The sequence below is a fragment of the Peromyscus californicus genome, unplaced genomic scaffold (assembly GCF_007827085.1).
Source record: "Peromyscus californicus insignis strain IS unplaced genomic scaffold, ASM782708v3 Scaffold_10__1_contigs__length_136768540, whole genome shotgun sequence".
In the NCBI taxonomy this organism is placed as follows: Eukaryota; Metazoa; Chordata; class Mammalia; order Rodentia; family Cricetidae; genus Peromyscus; species Peromyscus californicus.
In genome coordinates this window covers 63,727,285-63,746,508 of record NW_026294391.1, presented here as the reverse complement: position 1 = coordinate 63,746,508, position 19,224 = coordinate 63,727,285, and positions in this window count along the sequence as shown.

Sequence of the window (19,224 nt, the reverse complement as noted above, 5' to 3'; positions counted from 1 at the left end):
TTAGTTAGTGGATTCTATAGCCAGGATCCCAATTCCTTTGTTATAAAATAAAGAAAATAGATGAAATAGTATATAAGAGGATACTTGTAGCCACAATTCCCATTGTGGGAGAGGGTATGAAGGGAACACAGAAACCCCTTTTCTGTTCTACACCTACCTAAATGTCAAGTTTGTCCTCCATTCTTATATGGCTCACAGAGAAAATGGTTGTCTTGGACACTGCCACATTATATTATGAGCCCAAATTCATTAATTACAGCTAAAGAAGGCATATGGATGCTATACGGTAGACATATCTAGAATTACATCAACTATATTGTGTTATAAACTAAACCCAAACATATCTACAGAAGAAAATCACTCACTAAAATGTGATAGCATTAAATTACAAAGGTAATTAATACATCAGTTGTACAAATATAAACACAGGAACACAAAGAGAAACCACAAAATAATGGAGATAGGGCTTTGCTGGTAGAGTGCATGTCTGGTCTACAGGAAGTCCTTGTTTTGAGCCCAAAATCACATAAAATGAGATGTGGTGATGTACACCTGAAATTCTAACACTTTGGAACTGAAGGCAGGAGGATCACAAAGTTCAAAGATATCCTCAAGTAGTGAATGCGAGGTCAGCCTGGGTTGCATGACACCTTTTGTCAAAAAAGGGGAAGTACATCAAATGGCATATAATATGATAATTTTAAAAGAAAAAGTAAGCCTTAAACAACAAATTCCAAAGTAGTCAATGTGGATCACATGCCTAAAGAAAAGTTTAAAGAAAAAGTATAAAAATGGTCAATAGCATCTAAGGGAATACAGATAAGCTGAGTGAAATTTACCTAAGTCAGAAAGACATGCAGCATATTAATGTGAAATTTAAGAAAGAAAGATTTTTTAAAACAACCCATCAAAGACCTTGAATATGAAATGTTCAATACGTTAAATGAAAATATAATTGAATGACTCATTAACAGATTGGATCAAGAATAAGGAAGAATAGCTGAACTTGGAAGAGAAGCCCTTTGAAATACTCTAGTCATGCCAAGAATAATAACTGCCTATGGGATACCATTAATGAAGAGACATTAAGATTTTTGGAATACCAGAAGACAAAGAAAATAAAGGCAATTGCATAGAAAATTTATTGAATAAAATAGAAGTTAACTCTCCTCATCTTGGGTAAGATAGATAAGTAGGTAGGTTTGTAGGTAGGTAGATAGATAGGTAGGTAGGTAGATAGATAGATAGATAGATAGATAGATAGATAGATAGATAGATGCATAGAATACCTATAGAATACCAAATTGACATGATGTGGGTAAATATTTATGATGACATATTATATCTAAAACAAAGCAAAAAATTGAAATGTGCAGCAGAAAAGTACAAAGTCACATTGAAGGTTCTCTTCCTTATGCTAACAGCATGTTCACCAGAAGAAATCATAAAGACCAAGACAGAAAAAAATGACATATTAGAAGTCCAGACAAAAAAATAACTGTCAACCTTGATTAGTGTAGCTGGCAGGGTTACCTTTCATAAAGAAAGAAACAAATGCTGTATGTGTCAGGGGTCCTATATCGGTTATATATATTCATTATATGTAAAGGGAATTTTACTAAACTGGCTTGTAGGATGTGGGCCAGGTGGTCCAACATGACAAAAAGGCCAAGAATCCTGTAATTGTTAACTACACAGGCTGAATGTCTCAGCAGTTTCAATCCAATACTGGAATCCTGAAAGATTCATGGAAAGCTGCTGGTGTTCAGTGTACAATGGAATCCTGAAGAAGTTGGATTTAATACTGGTTGTCTCAACAGGATAGACAAACTTGCCAGTGAGAACGAGAAGATGCAAGCACTAAGCAGTTTTCTTCTTCCATGTCCTTTAATGTAGGCAGCCACCAGGAAGTATAGCACAAATTTAGGGTGGATCTTCCCACTTTAAACAGTCTGGTTAAGAAAATCACAGGAGTACTCAGGATCATGGGTACCAGTTAATTCCAGCTAAGGTCAGGTTAACAACTGAGATTAGCCATCATAAGTAACTTAAAAGGTATGCAGTAATTAAGGGAACTTAGGACTACCAAAACAGCATAACAAAACTTGCTTGAGGGAGTTCTTCTGAAGGTGAAAAACAAATCCATAATGCCCATCATGAAAGTATGTGGTAGCACAATTTTGACTAAAATAGTCAATGCATAGAAGAGCTTTAAGAAGGAAATAGAGGTGGTAGGAAGTTTCTGGGAGTGCTGTCATCATTGTACTGCACACCTCTAGGCCTACCAAGTGCTGCTTTGCTGCCTCATACTTCCTTTGTTCAGGTCCCATGATGAGCTCTAGTAAAGCTCCAACTGCAGGTCTTATAAGTGCTTCAACCCTTCCAGAACACCCAAAGCTACTGGTCACCATGACTGGAATTGCCTTAGTCATGAAGGCTTTAGATTTGTTTCAAGACTGAGAAGCAATAAAAGGTGAGGTTGTTGGTATTAATTGGGTACCACGAACTCTTTTGTGGCAGTTACAGAGGGCAAGCAATCAAAGGATTTGAAGAATGCTGCAAATGCCCAACCATCCTTTTTGTTGCTGCCTTTACAAAACATGGAGAATGAAAGTCTGTCAGCAACACAAACAGTACATTCAAGCATTACATTGGCCTATGCTGTATGACCCTGAAGTATAGAAATATGCTAAGAATGTTCCTTTTTAAATTGTCCTTGCTTACACAGATGATGCCTGGGTTGAGACTCATTGAAAACTCTATTCTCTGAGTCAGAGGGGAACATTTGTGTTGATGAAGGTAAAAGAGATTGCAGAAATTTACTTGAGTCACACAGCAAGAAATCAGATGATCAAAACAGTCCCTGCTTATTTCAATGACTCGTAGAGATAGGCTGGATATCCGAACTAAATTTACTTCAATATGATCAACCCAGAGCTGATCCTCTGGCCTGTGGTCTAGACAAATCTGAAGATCAAATTGTTGCTATATATGATTTAGATGGTGGAACTTTAGGTATTTCTATCCAGTAATTTCAGAAAGGAATGTTTCAGGTATAATCTACCAAGTGGGGCAAAGGAGGCAAAGTCTCAGCTTTGTTATGAAATGCTGTAAAGGAGTATAAGAAAGACATTGATTTGACCAAAGACAATATAGACCTTCAGAAAGTGAGGGAAGCTGATGAGAAGGCTGTGACTTCTCCTATCTATACAAAATAACATCAACTCTTCGTATCTTAAAAGGGATGCTCTGGACCCGAGGATTTGAATAAGAAGATGATGCAAGCTCAATTTAAAGACATGGTCACAGATCTAACAAAGAGGACTGTTGTCCTATACCATAAAGCTATGCAAGATGCAGAATTCAACAAGAATGACACAGGAGAAGTGATCTTGTTGGAAACATTGACATGAATGCCCAAGTTTCAGCTCTTTTTAACAAAGCCCAATGCCCTATCTTTGAGTGTTAAGATTCTAGGAGGTATCGTTACCAAACTTATTAATAGGAACAATACTATAACAAGCAAAAAGAGCCAGGAGCTTTCAATGGTTTCCGAGGGACAGAAAAAAGTATGGTAGGGTGAGAGAGAGATGGGTAGAGACAACACATTTCTTGGACAGTTTACTCTATATTCTATAGATGTAATTCCTTTAATATGTAAATTTAGTGACAATAGCTAACTGAATTAATCGGTGATAATTCCAGCAGCAGCAAGTTCACAGTATTATGTCCCTAGCTTATTATTTTTCACATGCACATAAAGGGGGAGGGCATGCCAGTGAAATGGTTCAGCAGGTAAAGGCACTTGCCATGCAATCCTGATGGAGTTCAGTCCCCAGAACCCATGGTGAAAGTAAAGAACCAACTGCTGCAAGTTGTTCTCTGTGATATTTACACATGGGCTTTTGTATACACACACACACACCACACACACACACACACACACACACACACACATGCATGCACATACAGACTACTACTACTAATAATAATAATAAATTTTAAAAATTAAAAATATTGGGGCTAGTTACTAATCATTATTAAGGTATATGTTTTATTTGTGCTGAAGTGGTCATGTTTTCAACAAATGAAATCCATTTCACAAGCAATGAAAGTAGTCTACCATAGACCTTGAATGAGACCATGTGAGGATCCTCATTGGCCAAGAACAGTATTATAAAGAATGACCTCTGTGTACATGTGGTCTTTCAACTTAGGCCTTGCAAGGTAAATTGTCTACCTAGGTCATGTCCATAAGTGGAGAATTTGAAATAGCTCTGAAAATAAGATAAGGTCAGGTTGAAATCCTTCATGATCCCGAAGCATATTTTTCTATCTGCCATCATGTTCTGTGTCTGTCACTCATGTACTTCATTATTTTCCTTATCCATCTAGTCTGTTTTTTAAGTAAAATACAGAAGGCATATTAAAAGTAGACAATAATCATAATAAACAGTTAGCTATCAACCCACAAAGATTACAAAGAGAGGACAGAAAGAACAATGAATATTAAAAACAATTAGAAGAAAATCAGGAAAATATCAAGAATGAGTACATACCTATCAATAATAAACTTGAATGTGAATAGACTATGTTGTTGGTTTTTTTTTTAATTTTTATTTTTATTTTGCAATACAATTCAGTTCTACATATCAGCCAGGGATTCCCTTGTTCTCCCCCCTCCTGGCCCCATCACCTTCCCCCCAGCCCACCCCCCATTCCCACCTCCTCCAGGACAAAGCCTCCCCCACGGACTGAGATCAACCTGGTAGACTCAGTCCAGGCAGGTCCAGTCCCCTCCTCCCAGGCCGAGCCAAGCAATCCTGCATAGGCCCCAGGTTTCAAACAGCCAACTCATGCAATGAGCACAGGACCCGGTCCCACTGACTGGATGCCTCCCAAACAGATCAAGTCAATCAACTGTCTCACCCATTCAGAGGGCCTGATCCAGTTGGTGACCCCTCAGCCATTGGTTCATAGTTCATGTGTTTCCATTCGTTTGGCTATTTGTCCCTGTGCTTTATCCAACCTTGGTCTCAACAATTCTCACTCATATAAACCCTTCTCATTCTCGCTAATTGGACTCCCAGAGATCCTCCCGGGGCCTAGCCATAGATCTCTGCATCCAGATCCCTCAGTAGTTGGATGAGGTTTCTAGCACGACAATTAGGATGTTTGGCCATCCCATCACCAGAGTAGGTCATTCGGGCTGTCTCTCGACCATTGCCACCAGTCTGTTGTGGGGGTATCTTTGTGGATTTGTGTGGACCTCTCTAGCACTTTGCTTCTTCCTATTCTCATGTGGTCTTCATTTACCATGGTCTCCCATTCCTTGTTCTCCCTCTCTGTTGTTGATCCAGCTGGGATCTCCCGCTCCCCCAAGCTCTCTTTCCCTCGACCCTCGCTCTTCATTATCCCTACTCATGTCCAGGCTGTTCATGTAGATCTCTTGCATTTCTCTGTCATTGGGCGATCCCTGTGTCTTTCTTGGGGCCCTGTTTTCCAGGTAGCCTCCCTGGTGATGTGAGTAGCAGACAAGTCATCCTTGTTCCACATCTAGTATCCTGCTATGAGTGAGTACATACCATGTTTGTCTTTCTGAGTCTGGGTTACCTCACTCAGGATGATTTTTTCTAGATCCATCCATTTGTCTGCAAACCTCATGATGTCATTGTTTTTCTCTGCTGAGTAATATTCCATTGTGTATATGTACCACATTTTGTTTATCCATTCTTCAGTTGAAGGGCATCTAGGTTGTTTCCATGTTTTGACTATTACAAACAATGCTGATATGAACATAGCTGAGCAAGTGCTCTTGTGGTGTGGTTGAGCATTCCTTGGGTATATGCCCAAGAGTGGTATAGCTGGATCTTGGGGAAGATGGATTCCCAATTTTCTAAGAAAGCGCCATATTGATTTCCAAAGTGGTTGTACAAGCTTGCATTCCCACCAGCATTGGAGGAGAGTTCCCCTAGCTCCACATCCTCTCCTGCATAAGGTGTCTTCAGTGTTTTTGATCTTAGCCATTCTGACAGGTGTAAGGTGGTATCTCAGAGTTGTTTTGATTTGCATTTCCCTGATGATTAGGGATGTTGAGCAATTCCTTAAATGTCTTTCAGCCATTTGAGTTTCCTCTGTTGAGAATTCTCTGTTTAGTTCTATAGCCCATTTCTTAATTGGACTGTTGAGCATTTTGATGTCTAATTTCTTGAGTTCTTTATATATTCTGGATATCAGTCCTCTGTCAGATGTGGGGTTGGTGAAGATGTTTTCCCATTCTGTAGGCTGTTGCTTTGCCTTGTTGACCGTATCCTTTGCTCTGCAAAAGCTTCTCAGTTTCAAGAGGTCCCATTGATTGATTGTTTCTCTCAGTGTCTGTGCTACTGGTATTCTATTTAGGAAGTGATCTCCTATGCCAATGCATTCAAGACTACTTCCTATTTTCTCTTCTATCAGGTTCAGAGTAACTGGATTTATGTTGAGGTCTTTGATCCACTTGGACTTAAGTTTTGTGCACGGTAACAGATGTGGATCTATTTCCAATCTTCTGCATGTTGATATCCAGTTATGCCAGCACCATTTGTTGAAGATGCTTTCTTTTTTCCATTGTACAGTTTTGGCTTCTTTGTCAAAAATTATATGTTCATAGGTTTGCGGATTAATGTCAGGGACACAAAGACTTTAATTAATTCTTTAATTAAGAATTTGTGGAAGTGAAACCTGAACAGCACCACCAGCTAGGGACCAAGCATTTACTTTTTAACTCTTTCACTCTTTTGGGAGCCCACCACCCAGCTCCCAAATAAACATACACGGAGGTTTATTGTTACTTATAAATGCCCGGTGCTAACTTGGCTTGTTTTTAACCAGCTTTTCTTAACATAAATAATCCCATTTGTCTTTGCCTCTTGGCTTTCATCTTTCTCTTACTTCTGCAATCTTACCTTCACTCTTACTCTATGGCTGGCTGTGTGGCTGTGTGGCTATGTGACTGTGTGGCTGTGTGGCTGTGTGGCTGTGTGGCGGGCCCCTGGATGTCTCCTTCTTCTCTCATTCCTAGATCTCTTTTTCTCCTTCTATTCATTCTCTTTTCCTGCCAGCCCCACCTATACTTTCTCCTGCCTTCTGATTGGCCACTCAACTCTTTATTAGACCAATCAAGTGTTTTAGACAGGCAAAGTTACACAGCTTCACAGAGTTAAACAAATGCAACATGAAAGAATGCAAAACACCTTTGCATCATTAAAACAAATGTCCCACAGCATATACAAATGTAACACTTCTTAAAATAATATTCCACAATAAGACTACATCCTCCAATTAAAAGATGTAGACTTCCTGGATGAATTAAAAACCAAGAATAAATGAAATTCCACCTAGAAAAAAATTCTTTTCCATAATGACACTGACTGAAAGTGGGATAATCGAAACTGGCATTACACATCAAAAGGCTCCAAAAGGGAAAGAGGTAAGGGTATGGGGAAAATTAGGGGTTAAAGGAGAGGGCCTACCCAAAGAAAAAGCTATGTGGAAGTATGTAAATCATGTAAAGATAGTAGAACTTGTGAAAAGAAAGAAGAGAGGAGGGATTCTGAGAGCTGATGAACTGAAGTGGTCATGTGTTGGGGGAACTGGGGAGTGGAGAGAGTAGTGGATGGGTTAACCAAAACTAAGGATACATAAAAAAGCCTTATGGAACCTCACTAGTTAATAATTTCAAAATATAACTTAGCCAACTACCTGGGGCTAGTGAGGTTATGGATCCTAGTAGAAAACCTAATGCTTCCAGTTTCCTAATGAGAATAAATTATAACTGTATTCCAAATACTTACCTGTAAACCAACAGATAAGTGTAGCTCTCAGACATCATCAGAAAAGCTGCTTTTTTCCAGCAGATTGAGGCTGCAACAGAAAGACTTCTTTCCTACTGGCTAGTTTTCATGGTGCCATGTAGCACGAATTGTTAGAAGGTCTTATTAATAAAAAACAAACCCAGAGCCAAGTATTGGGGTGAACGTTGAAAGTTCAGAGAAACAGAACCAACCACAGCTAACCTCACCTTGCCAATTCCTCAGCTGATCTTGTTTCCTCAGACTGAAAGCCTCTGTGTCCTCACTATAATGGATCTCAGCTGAAATGCTGCTCAAAAGCCTAAAAGCTTAACCAGCTCTAGTTCCTGGTTTTCACGCCTTGTATACCTTTCTGCTTCCTGCCAGTGCCAGAAGGTACTATGTAGGCTGCTTGGGGGAGAAAGTATATCCTTGATCTTATGCAGCACTGAGCCTTGCAATATGCAATACCGACCTGTCAGGATAGATGTGGCTATTCGTACAATTTTAGCACTGCTGTTATGGGTCAAAACTAACTGCTTTCTGGTTCAATTTAGGCCTGATCCACAGCAGAAAATTTCATGCTTGGTACTGTAATCCTGGTCAAAAGTTCATGACTGGGTTGATCATAGGCACCAGAGTGCTGTGGTATGTCCTATATGCTGTGAATATATGTTGCTATGATTAATTGATAAATAAAATGCTGATTGGCCAGTAGCCAGGCAGGAAGGATAGTGTAGACAAGGAGAGAGGAGAATGCTGGGTGGAAGAAGGCTGAGTCAGGAGACAGGACAAGGAGAGAGGAGAATGCTGGGTGGAAGAAGGCTGAGTCAGGAGAAGCTGTCAGCCACCGCCATGAGGAGCAAGATGTAAAGTACCAATAAGCCACGAGCCACATGGCAAGCAATAGGTTAATAGAAATGGGTTATTTTAAGATATAAGAACTAGATAACAAAAAGCCTGAGCCATTACTTGGCTGTGGGACTGGCGGGTGAGAAAGATTTGTCCTAACCGTGGGCCAGGCAGAACAAGGAAACAACCCCAACTACACCAGGGGAGAATTTTCTACTTTTATTTTGATAAATGATTCTGTTATCAAATTGTCTTCAAAGTATGAATTCTTTGTAAGGACTTAGTCAATAGTAGGTCTCCCGTGCTCAAGGGAATGGCCCCACACACATGCACATATGAGCAACAGTAACTGAACTTAGTGGATTATAAAAAAGATACAAAATTAGGAGAGTGGTGTGTCAGGAGGATATGAGGCATGTTAAAGTGGGGAAATAGGCAGTAAATATGATATTTCATTGTATATGTGTGTTAAATTATCAAAAATAAATAAATAAATAAGTCCATTTAAGAAAATAGTTTATGTTAATAGTTTTCTTATGTCTGACAAAGTATACTTCAAAGCAAAAATCAGAAACAACAAGATATTCCTAATTGAGGGATTGATTCAACAATAAGATATGAAAATTATGAATTTATATACATCCAATATTAGGGCACCCAGCTTTATAAAACAAACAATATCAGGCCTAAAGGAAGAGATATGTTTCAATGCAGTAGTAGTGAAGAATTTCAAAATTCCACCTCATCAATGTATAGATCATCCATACCAAAATTCACTAAAGGAACATTAGAGTTAAAGCATATTTTAAATCAATAGACCCTTATAAACAATAACTATGGCAAAAAGTCTTATCAATGAGTCAATGAGTAGAACATTCTTGACATCGTAAAAATTGAATCACATCCTGCCTCTTTTATGATTACAGTGCAGTAAAACAGAAATTTAAAAAAAAATTTAAATGACACAGATGCTTAGAAATCAAATGCCAATTTTTAAGCTAAAGTTAACTCAGATTGACTGTGGAAATTTATTTCATTATGTCACTTCTGTTCATGTACATATTATGCTTTAATTGATTCCACACATACAAATATTTCTTTCATTCTATCCTACCTCTATTCAAATCCATTTCCTTTCCTAACAGTTCCTCTTCTACTTTCAGGTCAACACACACACACACACACACACACACACACACACACACACACACACACACACACATTCTAGACATTAATCCTCAGCCAAACAAATAGCAATCATTTCTAACATCTCATAGGTGGACTCTTTACTTTCCTGATTCTTATGTTGATGTAAAGGAAAATTTTAATTTGATGTAATCTCATTTTGTAGTTCTTGCTTTTATTTCTTGAACTGTTTGATTTCAAAACTTTAGTATCCACATCTATATCTTGAATGTTTTGCTCCAGTTTCTTTAAAATTTTACAATATGACATTAACATTTTGGTCCATTTTAATTTTTGTATAGAATGAAAAGAATCTAGCCTCAATCTTCTACATGTTGGCTTACCTATTCCACTTTTCCATCTCCTTCTTCTCCTAGATACCTCCACAAGCCCCTCCCAAATGTATATATTAGTCTTTTGTTTTTATTTATAACTCACTGATTCCAGTTAGATATGTCTCCATGCTCATGGCTGTAGGGCCACCTGCTGGATCATGGGCAACATACAGAACACACCACTGGGGGAAAAAGACCAACATTCCATCCTTCAACAGCCATCAACTGCCAATATCTCTCAGGTAGGGGTGGGGCTTTGTGAACTTCTCCCGCATCCACGTTGGAATGTTTACTGGCTTGATATTGTACAGATCTTGTGCAGGTAGCAACATCTGCTTTACTTCATGAGTGAAATAGTCCAAACTGGTTATGTCCAGAAAACACTGTTTTTGAAGCAGTCTTCACCTACTTCTAGCTCTTACAGTCTTTCTACCTCTTCTCTCATATTCCCTGAGCCTTGTAGGTACAGAGGGAAATATAGATGTCTCATTTAAGGCTGAACACTTCACAACCATTTATTCACTGCACATTAACTTGTGAGTCTCTGTGTTAATTGCTGTCATCTACTAAAATAAGAAGTCTCTCTGATAAGAGGTGAGGGCTACACTAATCAATGAGCATAATGATTAGCATTTAGAAGGCAGATGGATGATATATGCAACCATTACAATGCTGTGATGAGTCAATTGGGCTTTGTGATGCCTCCAACTTTGCTCATTTTTCTCAGGGTTATATTAGTTATTCAGGGTATTTTGGTTATTCAGAGTATCTTCTAATTCCATATGTAAATAATTCCATTAATATTCATTTTGTTTATGTAAATAATATATTTATGAATTGTTTATATTTATAAACAATTATTTATAGATTGCTTTCAGTAACTTGACTCTGTTAACAATACTGATTCTGCTTATGCATGACAATGGAAGATTTTTGTTTTTTCTATGATCTTTTTAGCTGCCTTTTTCATTGTTTCCTAAGTTTCACACAGAACTTTTCCAACTATTTAGTAAGGTTTGTTCATAAGTATTTCTTATGTTGTGGATACTCTGAAAGGCATTTGGTTTACCAATTTGGTTCTTACTGAGTTCATTGCTACTGATTTTTCTCTGTGTATTTTCTGCTACTTTGCTTAATTTGCTTATCAGATTTGAAAGCCTTCTGATGGAGTGTTTATGGTATCAGAAATGACAAGTACTATAATGCCATAAGTGATTATTATACTTCTTTTCTATTTGTATTTAGTTTTTCTTTCACTTCTTTATTTTTCTTGTAAAAATATCAAGTATTATATAAAGGGAGATTGATGAGAATAGTCATTCGTCTTTCATTCTTGACTTTAGAAGAAATGATTTCAGTATTTTTCTCCATTTAGTAAGATGTTGCATATAGGCATATAATCTATAGCCTTTGTTATAATGAAGCACTTATGGAGGTTTTGATTAAAACAATTTTAAATGTCAAAATTTGATCAAATATTATGGGGGTGACTCTTTGATTTTTCTCCTTGATTTTTTTATTTTATAATTTAATTTAATTTTACATATCAGCCATGGATTCCCTTGTCCTCTCCCCTCCTGCCCCCCACCCTGCCTTTCCCCCAGCTCACCCCCATTCGCATCTCCTCCAGGTCAAAGACTTCCCTGGGAATTGAGTTCAACCTGGTACATTCAGTTCAGCCAGGTCCAGTCCCCTCCTCCCAGGCTGAGCGAAGTGTCCCTGCATAAGCCCCAGGTTCCAAACAGTCAGCTCATGCACTGAGGACAGGTCCCGGTCCCACTGCCTGGGTGCCTCCCAAACAGTTCAAGCTAATCAACTGTCTCACTTATCCAGAGGGCCTGATCCAGTTGGGGGCTCCTCAGCTATTGGTTCATAGTTCATGTGTTTCCATTCGTTTGGCTATTTGTCCATGTGCTTTTTCCAATCTTGGTCTCAAACATTCTCACTCATACAAACCCTCCTCTTTCTCACCAATTGGACTCCTGGAGCTCCACCTGGGGCCTGGCCAGGGATCTCTGCATCCAGTTCCTTCAGTCATTGGATGGGGTTTCTAGCATGACAGTTATGGTGTTTGGCCATCCTATCACCAGAGTAAGTCAGTTTGGGCTGTCTCTCGACCATTGCCAGCAGTCTATTGTGAGGGTATCTTTGTGTATTTCTGTGGACCTCTCTAGCACTTTGCTTCTTCCTATTCTCATGTGGTCTTCATTTATCATGGTCTCCTATTCCTTGTTCTCCCTCTCTGTTCTTGATCCAGCTGGGATCTCCCTCTCCCCTAAGCTGTTTTTCCCTAGACCCTTGCCCTTCATTACCCCCACTTACATCCATGTTGTTCATGTAGATCTCATCCATTTCTCTGTCATTGGGCGATCCCTGTGTCTTTCTTGGGGTCCTGTTTTCTAGGTAGCCTACCTGGAGTTGTGAGTAGCAGTCTAGTCATCTTTGTTTTACATCTAGTATCCTCCTATGAGTGAGTGCATACCATGTTTGTCTTTCTGAGTCTGGGTTACCTCACTCAGGATGATTTTTTCTAGATCCATCCATTTGCCTGCAAACCTCATGATGTCATTGTTTTTCTCTGCTGAGTAGTATTCCATTGTGCATATGTACCACATTTTGTTTATCCATTCTTCAGTTAAAGAACATCTAGGTTGTTTCCAGGTTCTGGCTATTATAAACAATGCTGATATGAACATAGCTGAGCAAAGTGCCCTTGTGGTATGATTGAGCATTCCTTGGGTATATGCCCAAGAGTGGTATAGCTGGATCTTGGGGGAGATGGATTCCCAATTTTCTAAGAAAGCGCCATATTGATTTCCAAAGTGGTTGTACAAGCTTGCATTCCCACCAGCAGTGGAGGAGAGTTCCCCTAGCTCCACATCCTCTCCAGTATAAGGTGTCTTCAGTGTTTTTGATCTTAGCCATTCTGACAGGTGTAAGGTGGTATCTCAGAGTTGTTTTGATTTGCATTTCCCTGATGATTAGGGATGTTGAGCAATTCCTTAAATGTCTTTCAGCCATTTGAGTTTCCTCTGTTGAGAATTCTCTGTTTAGTTCTATAGCCCATTTCTTAATTGGACTGTTGGGCATTTTGATGTCTAATTTCTTGAGTTCTTTATATATTCTGGATATCAGTCCTCTGTCAGATGTGGGTTTGGTGAAGATCTTTTCCCATTCTGTAGGCTGTTGCTTTGCCTTGTTGACCATATCCCTTGCTCTGCAAAAGCTTCTCAGTTTCAAGAGGTCCCATTCATTGATTGTTTCTCTCAGTGTCTGTGCTACTAGTGTTCTATTTAGGAAGTGATCTCCTATGCCAATGCATTCAAGACTACTTCCTACTTTCTCTTCTATCAGGTTCAGAGTAACTGGATTTATGTTGAGGTCTTTGATCCACTTGGACTTAAGTTTTGTGCATGGTGACAGATGTGGATCTATTTGCAGTCTTCTGCATGTTGATATCCAGTTATGCCAGCACCATTTGTTGAAGATGCTTTCTTTTTTCCATTGTACAGTTTTGGCTTCTTTGTCAAAAATTATATGTTCATAGGTTTGCGGATTAATGTCAGGGACACAAAGACTTTAATTCTTTAATTAAGAATTTGTGGAAGTGAAACCTGAACAGCACCACCAGCTAGGGACCAAGCATTCAAATGATGGAGCCTGTGTGGTATATTTTCCATTAAACCACTCCACTCCACTCTGTGTTGCCCACAGGCCTCATGGCCATATCATAATGCAATGTGCATTTAGTCCTACTTCAAAAACCTCCACTGTCTTTCATAGTTTCCACACTGTTTAAAAGTACAAAGACTCTTCTGAAACTCAAAGAAATCTTTTCATTGTAATCGCCTGTAAAATCAAAAGGTAAATTACACATTTCTAATATCGAATGACACAGAATATATATAACCATTCCAAAAAGGTGGAATAAGAGCATAGTGAGGAAATACTGTACCAAAGAAAGAATACTACACAGCAGGTTCTATGACTGGTATCAAAGGACTTAGATAACTCTGCCACTGCAGATTTTCTGCCTGCAACATATATCTCTCTTGGGCTGGTTCCATTCCTTGTATGGAAGATGCCACATGGCTCTGGCCTCTCCAACATCACTGCAATCCAGGTCTCACTTTAAGTCTTATTTGATATCTTCCCACAACTCTCAGGGCTTTCATACAAGAACTCCCCTGCCACATGCTGCCTGTCCTCAGCAGCTCTCCAAAATTGTGGAAGAATCCATGCCCAATTCATTTTTGTGTCCCTCCTGTTGCTAAAGCCAGCATCATGTGCACAACACTGCCAAGTTCTACTGCCAGCTTGGATTGAACCCTGGCCCATTTGAACCACATCAGCTGCAGATTTTTTTATTCAGTTTCCTTCTAGATGTAGAAAATGCCTTAGGCTCTCTTTCATAGATTGGAAGCTTAGGTTGATAGGGTCTTACATTTCCCTTCATGCCAGTGCAAAGAAGACCTCTCCTTAACTGTGCTAATATCAACAATTATAGCCTCTTCCAGCCTCTTTAATCACATGCTGTGAGTGTTACATTAAGCTTCCTAGTACTTTTTCCCTCCCAACTACATTCTGTAATTCTTTCCTCTCCACTTGCTCTGTTTCACTGTAGACCTGCTTAAGTGTTATCAATAGCAACCACACAACAGATTCAGTGTTTTGCTGTCTTGAAATTCTCCCACCAAAGAAATTAGTTCATTGTCTTTTATTTTAGCCTCAAGCAAGTTCTTTGGACATAGTCAGAAATCAACCAGATTCTTTGCCAAATATCACATGAGTGGCTGCTAGCCCAGTTTTGAGTAATTTTTTCCTGCTGAAACCTCATGAGCTAGACCTCTGTAGTCTACATTGATCTTAGCACTACTGTCTTCCAGGCTCCTATTAGAACAACACTTTAAGTCCTGCTTACAGCATTTAATCACTTTTCCAACAAACAAACAAACAAAAACAAAAACAAAAATGAAAAAAAATGGTCAGGTTCTTCACAGCAACAGCCCACTTTCTGGTACCAACTTCTGTATCAATTACTTCCTTCCTTGTTGCTGTGATAGAACAAGGAAACTTTTAGAAGTAGTGGTTTATTTTGGCTGATGGTCCTAGGCAGAGTCTTTCATGTTAGGAAGCTATGAAAGGTAGCTATGACAGAAGGTGAGACTCACATCCTAAATTTCAAGCACAAAGAAGAAAGTACTCTGAAAGTGATGAGGCTTTTAATGATGTACTTCCTCCAGTCAAACTGTACCACATCAACCTCTCCGAACAGCTCCATCAACTGAGGACCAAGCATTCAATTACTGAAGCCTACAGGGGGGCATTTCTCATTTATGCCACCACAGTCCCAAAGGAGAGGCCTGCTTATAGGATAGGTAGGAGTGGCCTACTCTGAGTGATGAGGATGAGAGATCATAGGAGTCATCTGTTTTGGTAGCACTTGGAGATAAAATCTAGGAGCTAAGAGACCTATATATAGTGTGCAGAGTGATGCCTACCCATTGGTTCAGAGAAGTGAAATTGAAAAGGATATGGAATACCTACAAGTGTGAAAGGACAAGAGCCTGGGTGATAGGCAGGGAATAGAGGGCTATTCTGCTAACTGTGAGTTAGCAGACCTATCCTCTGGCATAGTGAAATTAAGTATTGAAGGGTGGGTGATCCCGTGTGATGAGAAGGAAGAACCTACTTGAATACATGTATGAAAAGAAGTCCTAGAGGAGACATGTGGGCTGCTGGCATGAAAAGAGTTGGCATCCCTAGCTGCATGGGAAAGGGGAGTCCCATAGGAGGGAAGGGAGATCCTTCTTGTAGGACCTGGGTAAGACTTTGGGATTGGAAGACACGGTCTTAACTGGAAGCATAGAGAAGATGAGTCCTGAAGAGCCCAGTGGACTTTTGGGGTGGGAAGGAGTGGATCTAGTTGGTAGTATTGGAGAGAGAAATCCCAGAGGAGCCCAGTATGCCTATGGGATAGAAAGTAACAGGTCAATCTGACAAAAACCACATATGGTCCAATAAGTTGAGAATTAATATATAATACAAAAAAGCTCCCAACCAAGAAAAAGCTAAGACTGTGATTTCGGTGCTTCATGTCACCAAACGTTCAAAGAGCTCATATCTTTTTGTCTCAAACTATTCTAAGAACTAAAGAACTAAATAGAAGGAAACTAAACTGTTTCTCTGAAGCCAGAAACAAGCAGCAACTGCCCTGTTAGCAAAACTCAGATGATGACCCAACAACAACAAAACAACCTATCAACTTCAATGAGCGTAAATGTTAAATCCTCAATAAAACAATATCAATTCAAATTCAGCAACGCATCAAAATACACCCACCTGTATCAAGAGGGTTCCATACCACAAATGAAATCATAGTTCAAAGTACATCTCAAATATAATATGGGATAAAACCATAAGATCATCTCTAAAGATTCACAAAAACTCTTTATAAAACGACACTAGACTGACAGCTAGGGAGCCTGCATAGGACCTAACTATGACCTGTGCATGTGGGTGACAGTTGTGTAGCCTGGTCTGTTTGTGGGACCCCTGGCAGAGGGACCAGGATCTATCCCTGGTGTATGAGCTGGCTTTTTGAAGCCCGTTCCATATGGTGGGATGCCTTGCTCAGCCTTTGATGTTGTGGGGGTGGAGTGGGGGTGGTTTGTCCTGCCTCAACTGAATGTGCCAGGCCTTGTTGACTCCCTTTCTGAGGAGTGGATAGGGGTGGGTTGGGAGATATGAGGGGAGGGGGAGGAGGGGAGAAAGAGGGAACTGTGGTTGGTATATAAAATGAATAATCTAGCCCCACTCTCTCCCTCTAATTCCTTCAAAACATCTGCCTCCCAACTTTATGTCCTTTGTTTTTATAACTCACTGTGTCTACTTAGGGTTGCTCAAATGTGCATGGGTGTGGGATCACCTACTGGGGCATGGCCAAACTAACAGTGACCACCTCCCAAAGAAAAGTGACTCTTTCCTCCTCCAGCAGCCACTAACTTTTCAGTTAGAGAAAGGGCATCCAAAAAATCCATCATTAACAAACATGGTCATTGAAAATTACTAAAGATGTTCTCCAGAGTGAAATGAAAGGAAAATAAAAGATAATTTAGGGTTTACAAGAAGAGAAAATATCAAATAAGTAAGCACAAGTCAAGCACATAAATATTGCAAATATACACGTTATGAACTTAATTGTAAGAATTATATCAGACTTGGTAGAAAAGGATCACTGCTTCATTATGTTCTCAAGAGGCGCATTTAAAACTGTCATGAATATTAATAAAAGTTATAATATCTAACATTAAGTAAGAGCTTATTTTTATGACCTTCAATTTTTTCTGTGTGACATTCCTTAGCTATTACAAATGATGCATGAGAAAATGTGATTATTATGCAATTTTACGTATTAGAACTGAGGAAAAAATAAAGACTTTTTCTACATTTCATGATTACACAAAGGTATCCTTTTAAATTTTAATATGGAAATATTACTTTAAAAAACCTATGCTGTTAATCATAAACATACCTCAGACTTAAAATGTAAGAAATAAATGATACAAACCCTCTCATAATATTAGACTGTATCAGTTTCAGAGATCAAAGCATTATAATAGATCTATATGTTCAATTTTTAACATTGAAGCATACACTCTATAAAGATGTACCTCTCATAAACCTTTACAAATAAATACCTTACTATATACATAATAAAACCAGTGAAATTATAAGGCAGCAATATAGTTTTTATTGTTTTACATATTCTTATTCATTTTGATTTTCATGAAGGCCTCAATGAATGTACGATAGACAAGGAGGTTTGTTAATGATCTGTTATTCACTATTTTCCTCATTGCTGTGGCAAACATTTGACAAAAAAGAAACTTAAGGAAAGGAGGGGGTTCACTTCAGCTCAAAGTTTCACAGGGAGTAGTCTATCCCGGTGAGACAGGTATAGCAGAGGACTCAGCTCCTGGCTATAGGTGCATGTGGAAGTTACATGTTATATGGTACTGTCCAGGAAGGAGAGAGAGCTCATGTCACCCACTTCCTACACCTAGACTCCTGCTCCTAAAGGTTTCACAACCTCCCCAAATAGGGTGACCATGTGGGGACAAAGAACTCTGCACACATAAAAATGTGGAATAATTTTATAACTGAACCACAGCAATCCATTTAATCAAATTTATTCAAATTATGTATTTGATTCATCTCCATTCATTATATTGTGTCTATCCTGTATGTTTTCTTTCATCTACATTTTAAAATTTTATTTATTTTAATTTTATGCGCATGAGTGTTTTGCCTGCATGTATGTCTGTGCACCTTGTACATGCCTAGTGCTTATAGAGGATAGAAGAGGGTGTAGGATCCCTTGAAACTGGAGTTATAGATGGTTCTGAGCTGCCATTTGAGTAGTGGGGATCTAATCTGCATCTCTGCCAAAGTAGCAAGAACTTTTAACTACTGAGTTCCTTCTCCAATCCCCTAATTTCTTTTTTATGTACTATTTTATCAAGTATTATTCTCTAAACAGAGTTATGAACCTTAAAAATGCAGACAAATTGCTAGAAGGTTTTATTAATAAAACCCTGGAGTCAGTTATTAGGGTAAAAAGTTGAGAGATCAGAAAAGCAGAAAGAAGCCAGCCACGTTCTCACCACTTGGAGATCCTCAGCCAAAGAGAGCTACTTCCTGTATACCCACACCTATATGCCTTTCTGTTCTGCCATCTCATTTCCTTTCTCCGCCCAGCTATATCACTTCCTATTCCTGCCCAGCTCTGTCACTTCCTGTCTGTCTGTACAGACCTCCCGACCTTTATGGTTAGTGCTGGGATTAAAGGTATGTACCACCATGCCTGGCTCTCTTACCAGTGTGTCCTTGAACTCATCCAGATGGATCTCTGCCTTCCTAGTGATAGAATTAAAGGCATGTGCTAACATTGCCAGACCTCTATGTTTACTATAGTGGCTGGCATTTTCCTCTGATCCTCAGATAAACTTTATTGAGGTACA